This window comes from Heloderma suspectum, chromosome 3, assembly GCF_057233095.1.
Source record: "Heloderma suspectum isolate Gila_16-S chromosome 3, 16-S_ref, whole genome shotgun sequence".
Classification (NCBI taxonomy): domain Eukaryota; kingdom Metazoa; phylum Chordata; class Lepidosauria; order Squamata; family Helodermatidae; genus Heloderma; species Heloderma suspectum.
Window position 1 is genome coordinate 164,446,182 of NC_139460.1, and position 8,577 is coordinate 164,454,758.

Consider the following 8,577-nt stretch of genomic DNA (forward strand, 5'->3'; position numbering starts at 1 on the left):
GTATTTTATGGCTACATCCTCACCATCTTCTGCATCAATGATCAATTATGTTTCAATTAGCAATAATCATATATCATTATTAGCTAACTTCACTGAAAACATCCTGCGTATAAATTGGAGTACTGACACTCTCTTATGGCTCCTGCTCATGCTGCCTTTTCAGCATGGGAATCATTGCAGTGTGCCTCATTCCTGCACCACTACATAAGGTCAGAGGCCTTGAGCACTATGGGAGTTGGCATTGGAAGCTTCTATCAGCAGAACATTTTTTGGTGATTTCCCCTCCTCCCAGCATTCTCCTCACCCTTCCCCAACCTGAATCTGCTCTAGAGGGTGGAAGGACCCTTCAGAACAGTATGGATGGTGACCACGGGGAGCTGCAGGGCAGAGGGGAAATTGCCGAAAATCACCTCCTTTCCCATTTGGCCGATGGAAGTCTCTGATGAATCAAAGAGTCTTCCTTCAGTGGAGGGAACACCAAATGGATTCACCCCTAGCAGAGGTGACACTGGTGTGGGTAGCAGCCACTCCATAGGCTTCTGTCATAAGGCCCAGGGTTTTGAATGTATTCAAATGGTGTCAGCAGCTCCCATACTGCAAAGGTAATATGAGAAAGGGCTCTCTGATGTGGTAAATTCTGTGATTTTCACATGAGGTGATTTCAATTTTTTCGCCATGTATGTAACCCAGAGTGGTGAAGGCTCTGTGCGAGGAATGTACTGCCATAGAAATGCATATATGCATCAGTCCTAAATATTCCAGAGACAAGTGAAATTTCTAATTACAAATGCCATACATTTGAGCCTTGTTACTTCATTAACCCCTTTTACTTCTTTATGAGGTGGGAAAGGGAATACACCTACTAGCCACACCTCCAACACTGATGTAGGGATGGATGGCCCCATCCCAGAGGAGCTCAACAAGCTGCCTCCCCAGCTCACATGGCCCAGCTCACGTGACCCGCTCAGTGAACCTCCCTGCTTCCCCCCTGAGCCGCGCGAGCCACCCCTCATCTCTGCACCAAGGATTCAGGCAGTCAAGCCCTTGTATTTTATGTGCACAAGGGCTTGACTGCTGAGTCCTCAGCATAGCCAGCCACCACAGTGAGAGTGCTGTCGCCAAGGCCCTTCCTCCCCATGCTGGCTGTCAAGGGCTTCCTTAACAGCTGGCAGAGGAAGGACAAGTCCCAGCCCAGCCAGCCCCCAGTGCTCTTGCCCCGGCCTCCTTTTGAGGAGGCCGGAGTGAGACCGCTGGGGTGCCATTGAGGGCCTTCCTCCCCATGCTGGCTATTAAGGAAGCCTGTGACAGCTGGGGGAGGCAGGATGGATCCCGGCATGGCCAGCCCCCAGTGCTCTCACCCTAGTCTCCTCCCAAAGAGGCCAGGGCAAGAGCACTGGGGTGCCACAGCACACCCAGCTGCTCACTGAGCTCTGGGACACTTGGTGGCTGGGTCAGTCAGCGCCCGAGGGCTTGGCGAGCAGGGTCCAGGCAGCCAGACGGGGGAATCTATTAGACTCCACCCTCTTTTTGGACTCCAGCACTTTCTCTAAATTGATGCTCCCTGTGGCCATGTGACTATAAACATATAGGTTCCACATGTAAATGGGAACCCTGAGATCCTTGCATACAAACACTGAACACACTATCCCAAGGGGTGTTTCAAAGTTGGTGGATTGCACCTTATAGAATCGGACATTCTGTTTTATAAACAAACTTAAATTTTATTTAATAATTGAGGCTTTTCTAGAGAGCTCTGTCAGGCTGTGGCCTCTCTCTTCCCAGACCAGAAGCAGTGAGTGTTGCCCTCAACCACTTTCTGATTCCTCCTAGGAAGCAAAACCCACTGAATCTAGTAGTTTGTTCATATTGTTACCTGGGGAGGGGGAGGGCAGGTTCAGTAGGCATGTTGGTATCAGGTCATAACCTGGTGCTGAAAAGACCACAGTGTAGATGCCACGTGAAGTTCTCTGGGGAGATCATTCCACAATGTGAGTGCCACCACTGAAAAGGTCCTCTCCATGAAAGCTACCCACTTCACCTCATTCGGCTGGGGCCACTGAGGGTGACCTTAGGGTCCAGGCAGGGATATATAGAAGGATATGTTCCATTATAGGCAAACATGTTCCACCTATCAGAGAAAAGCAGGGGGCTATGACATTTTATGGAGAACATATCTGGAGCACTTCTTTCCCAACCCGATATTGTTCTACTGCAAATCCTCACCCCCACTCCTAAAAGCAGCCATATGAAATGGCTGACATCGATCTGGAAAAACCTAGATCCAAAGATGCCAACCCTGGTTATGTGATCATTCCTTTGTTTCTGTTTCTTTGGTGCGCTTCAGAGCTTCGGCACCCCGGCCCAGCTGGCGCCTCCAGCTCCTTACTGCCATTACTGTTGTCATCGCTGCCACTGCCATCACCACCACCACCTCTGTTGCCATTGCTGCTGCCACCACCAGCTCCTGAGCCCTGGATGCATGCCAGCACTTATTGCTGGCAGTTGCCATTTTTAAAATGGCGACCCCCTGCAACAAGAGCTGGTGCACGTCCAGGGCTCAGGAGCGGGTGGTAGCCATGACGGTGGCGGTGAGAGCGGTGGCAATGGAGGTGGAGGAGGAGGAAGCCCAGGTAAGGAGCTGGGGGTTTCTGCAAAGGCATGGGGGGAGCTCGCAGTGGCATTTGGCCATCCGAATCCCACTTCAGGTTCAGGGCTGAGTCGGGTGCCTCCCCCCCAAAATCAACCTGAGCTGAATCGGGCCCACCTTGAAGCCACGAAATGGCTTCTAAGTCGGATCGGGGGCTCCATGCACAGCCCTGTTGGAAAGGCCTGTTATACAACATGATTGCAACTGAATGATGACAGAAATGAGGAGAATCAAACTCAGTGCTGTATAAAAGAAAGAGATTTAATGCTAAAGTCTTTGGGCAAGGATTGACTTTAATTTTCTCTTAATATTGTCCAAGACGCATGACCTTGAGAGCAACAGTAATTGAAATGGTGAGGTGATGTAAAATATTGTTTTTTTTAAAAAACAACCAAAACTCAACACCTCTCTGTGTTGAAGTAAAAGCCCAAACAGTGTCAGACAGACTGTAACTAATGGCAATGCCCTATAGGAAGTTTAATTATAATTCTATTTCACATTCATTCAGCATTTTTTAAAGTCACTAGAAAGGAATTTATTTTCAACCGTAATTGTGCCTCTTTTGTCTGGAATGTTAAGGAAATTAGCATAGAGACAGTTTGGTCAAAAAGATTCTTCATTTAAAAGGAAGGTTTTGATGGCTGCAGGCTTTTTGACCTTTTCGAACATTTTGTTCTCAGGATGCAAATTAACCAGGGGATTATTTAAGTTTGTATTTTAATTGTTGGGTTCCCCCCACCCCAAACATATGTATAATTTCATGAGGATTCAGTTTAAAGAATTCTAGTACAAGTTCAGAAGGCCTACCAGTACTACTGAAATGTATTTTTTTCTCCTGTCATAATATGGAAAGGAAAAAAAATAATATGCCTTGACATGCAGTGATATAATCTTAAATTCTAAATTGTCCACTTGTCATGGAAAATCTGCCACAAAAAATAATGTCACAACAAAACCCTGTAATTCTGTTATTAGATACAGATATCTGCATCTATATTGTAATATGCTGGTGGCAGTGAAGCCTCTGACATTATAAGAGAAATATACAGGCATGTAACTATGTGTTAAAGAGTTCATCCATTTTCCAATGTATTTGAGAATTTAGATTACTGACTCTTGTGATCTGCACTGCCATGTCCCTCATCAGTGTTATATAAAGATGTGTTAGCTGGGGGGAGCAGGAGAGGTTCTTTTCTCCACTTTTCTCCTATCATTTAGTTCTTCAGACTACAGAAAGCTAGAATATCAACCAAATGGGGGGTTTGTCAAGGCTGAGCAAGATAAGTGAAGGAGAAGTGATTAGGGATGGCAGAGAATTTCTCCCCGAAACTTCGGGGGGCCGAGCGCCAACGTGTTCGGCCCCCCGAACAAGTTTCGGGGAGAAATCCTCCGCACCCCCCCGCACCCCCCCCGGGACGGGACTTACCTTCCCTGAATGTCCCTCCCAGCGGCGGGTCCGGCTGGCGGTTCGTCCGGTGTTCGAGCGGGGCGGGAGCAGCAGCCAGTCTTTCGACCGGCTGCCGCCCCCGCCATTGCAATGAAAGAAAAAAAAAAACCCGTCCCCTGATAGGCTACATGACGATTAACGTAGCCTATCACGGCTAGATTTGCAAAGTCAGCCGTGATAGGCTACGTGAGTCGTCACGTAGCCTATCACGGGTGACTTTAAAAAAAAAAAGTGTGTACGGATAATGGCGGCCCCCATAGGGAGCCGCCATTCCCGTTCCTTATTTGGTTGCTGTAGTCTACGTAAATGTTTACATAGACTACGGCGAAAATAAGGGCAACACTATTTGCGTTGCCCTTATTTTCGCCGTAGTCTACGTAAACATTTACGTAGACTACAGCAACTAAATAAGGAACGCAAATGGCGGCTCCCTATGGGGGCCGCCATTCGCGTACGCACTTTTTTTTTTTTTAAGCCACCCGTGATAGGCTACGTGACGATTCACGTAGCCTATCACGGCTGACTTTCCAGATCTAGCCGTGATAGGCTTCGTGAATCGTCACATAGCCTATCAGGGGACGGTTTTTTGTTTTTTGTTTTACTTTCGTGTTCGCGGCCGGGCGAGGCGGGAAGCCTCCTCCCCGGCCTGAATTTCGGCCGGGCGAGGCGGGAAGCCTCCCAACCCAGCCTGAATTTCGGCCGCGCGAGGCGGGAAGCCTCCCCCCCCGGCCTGAACTTTGCGGGGGGAGCAGCAAAGCGCTCCCCCCCACCACGAACAAGCTGCGAGAAAAGGTAAGTGACTTTCGTCCACCCCTAGGAGTGATTAAAGTGGAACTATATGCACTACAGTTTCTATACTATCAACACCAGGTTCACTTTCAATAGCTTATTATTGGAGACACAGTTGTGCCTCCAATAAATAAGGTGATCAATCAAAAAAGGATTCTGCAATGTTAAATGACAACCAGAGGGGTGGGTTATTCTAACCTTAATAAAATCAAAAAGGGTTCACCAATCTTCCTGAAAATTGCACATGCCAGACAGAAATATCTATTTTACATAACCTGAAAAGTTCAGAAAGATTAGTTAAAGACTGAAGGAGAAAGGGACATTAACAGAAAAAACAAAACAAAATAAATACTCGGTCACGCAGTTTTGGCACTGTAAATGTGTTGGCAACCATTTGTGTCCATCAATTGCCAAAAAGCTGGAGGCTATATGATAACCATATATTTGCATATTCCCTTTCTATTGTAGTTGGTGGAAGTGAATTTCTTTTCTTTTAAAAAAGCAAACCAATTTACTTATTTTTAAAGTAATTTTTATTGGTATCATGAATCCCTATGGGATTTAAGCCAGCACTCAGAACGTTGAGGGTGAGAATAGAGAACAAGTGTCTTGTAGAGAAAAAGCAGCAGCAGCATCTAACTGAGTTTCTGGGTCTTCTGTGTGTGTGTGTACGCAGACAAGCAATCCCCTCAGCATGACCAGACCGCACTGCTTCTGTTTACTGGTCTTCTTCCTCTGCTCCCCCTTTCCCGCTTAATCATTTGTATTACTAAGGTCCCTTTCTGGATTCAAGTGCTGGGAGGAGAGGCCTGAGAAAGAAGCTATGGCATGGAATGGGAGTGAAACTTTGCTTCATAAGCAGGATTGTCTTTTTCTGAGGGCAGAAAGTTTTGCTGCCTGGAGTTTGAGAAGCAGGCAATCGTACTGACAAAACTGTGGTCAAGCCATGGAACAATGGAGCAGTATGAGAAAAGGTTACATTTCTTACTCCCTGCAGCTATCAGCTCCACAAGTTCGGAGTGTTCCCATGTACCCTGATAAGGCCTAGAGTAACATCAGCTGCCAAAAACAATGAGAAACTGTCCCTGCAGGTTTCTACCCTACCCCCTGCCCCCGTATGTCATTCAGAACCAATTCAGAACCAGATTTTCCAGTTATCAACTACAGAAAAGAGCCAATCAAAAAGCAGAAAATTGAGGGCTGTCAGGGGATTAAAGAAAGCAACAGCGCCCTGTGAAAAAGACAAGAACCACATTTGTTCCAACCTAGCTTGCTTGATTTTTACCTTTTGCTTAACTCTGAACATTATTAGCAGATTTTGTTTTGTTTTGAGAGCTTTTTTGGTTCTTGCCTCCCTTTTGGGAGAAGAAAAATCCTCTTTTCTCTTTTTGAACATGTTTTCTCTTGGCTTTGAGACTATTTGGGGCTATCTTTCCCCAAACCAGTTTCTTTGAGCCAGGCACCTGGTGCCTGAGCAGCTTGGTGTAGTTTTTGCCAACTATTTTATTTCACTCACTGGTGAAGCATGGGCTTCACAACAGTTTTCAATTTAAAACATTGTCTTCACTCTTTGCCCAGATTAGTTTTCCCTATCTGGATTTTGCTGAGTTCTACACCCTGGATTAGGGATGGCACAAGTGCCTGGGAATCTGGGATTCAGTCTGGGAATCTGGCAGAACCCCCACCCACCCACACCCCTGAGCCCTGCTTGCCAAGCCCCAAGCCCTGCTCACCCCCTGCTCACGCTTGGTGAGCAGCCAGCACTCACCACAGCAGCTTTGTCAAGCTCCACAGTCACAATTTCTTGAAAAATAAAATGGCGATTGCAAAAATGTGCATTTTTGCCATTATGTGAAAATAAGTATTTTATGCATGTGCATATTTGTATATGCACGAAAATGCACATTTTTGTGATTGCTGTTTAACTGTCCACATATGGCAACTGCAGAGCTCGACAAGGCTGCCGTGGTGATTGTGTGCTGCTCTCCGAGTGTGGGAGGGGCCCAAGTACTGTCCAAGGACCGGCAAGTGGGGGCAGGGGCTGGGTGAGCACCTGGAGAACCGGGACAGGGGTAGGTTCACACATCTCTAACCAAGACAGGCATCCTGGGATCTGCAGAGGTACCTATACCTTCCTTTTAATCCCCCTGCCCCTGACCCACTCTCTTCCTTTTTTCTAAAAGTTTAGACCATGCTGCTACATAGCTGAATGCTTCAAACACAGCATTTAACTAGTTTGGATTGGTGGAAGTTTAAGTACAGCCAAGTACAACTGAAACTGCTGCTGGGCTTACTTGTGTCCTGGCCCCAACAACTGAAGACACTTTCAGGTACAACACACCTTTATTGAGAAAGAGAAATGACAATGCAGTGGAAAGAGCTCACCCTCTGCAAGGTGCAAGAACTCTTTCCCACATGCTAGACACAGCTAGCTTTTTATTAGGAAATTGGTGACACAGCCACTTGATCATGCTCAGAATGCTTGTTGGCCCAAAAGGAAGTCTAGTTTAACCACAAGTTCTTAAACCATTGGCTGGTCTGTCTGGAAAAATGGTGACATCCAGGCTGTTCTCTATTTGGCTTGTTCACATATAGAAACTTTTGCTAGTTAGGCAAACTGCTTCAGAACTTTGTAGACCTTGCATTTTTCAGAGAGAGAAGATGGGGATGGTCATGTACCCATTTAAAAATTCCACAGTGGAGACACTCATGCCCAAACCTTCGCTTGGCCCTAATATTCCCCATCCTGGTCTGTTGCATTTGTTTTGGGCCTAATAACATTGGGCCTACTGGGCTTACTAGCATTGTTTTTTTGTTTTGTTTCTTAATAGACCTTAACAAGAGTTAAACTGTAGTGCATTTTGCATAGTGTACACATGCACTTTCTTTGTAATCATTGCATGTTTCACATTTGATCATTTCTTTGTAATCATTGCATGTTTCACATTTGATCATTTCTTTGTAATCATTGCATGTTTCATATTCACGCATATGCAAATATGTACATTTGCGAAATGCAAATTTTTGCACATACACAAAGATTCACTTTCTCAAAAATGCACATTTTTGCACATATGCAAATATGAACATTTTTTGCGATCACCGTTTTGTTTTTCAAAAAATGGCAACCGCACTGCTTGACAAGGCAGCCGGGGTGAGTGTAGGGCGCATAGGTCACCTCATAGCAGGCTTCCTCTAGCAATACAGTAAGGCTCAGATGCTTTATAAGGTAATACAGGACCAGGACAATGTGGACCATCTTTGCTGGTCCCAGGCACTCCATCCTCCCAATCTGGATTTGGGAGTGAAAGACCCAGGAGTAGTGTGGGTGCATGGTGGGTAAGTTGTAAGCAAGCACAAATTTTGACATTGCACAATATCATGACTGATCATGGGGCACGTCAGAGAAGGTATCAGCCTTAGCTTCCAATTTCCTGGCTTTGTGGAGTTTGGACCAACATGAGATAGCCTTATCGTCTGGACTTTTAAACCAGCAGGGTTTTTGATGATTGAATATACTTAAATAACCAGACAAGACACATTAAAGGATTACATGCCCTTGATTAACCCACTTATAGGTTAGTCAATAATACTTGTGGTATGATCAATAATATGTGCAACTGAGAATTCTACACATGTCATAAGGATTGTACAATCAGCTGAGGGTGTGGTATGGTTACTATGGTTGCATATT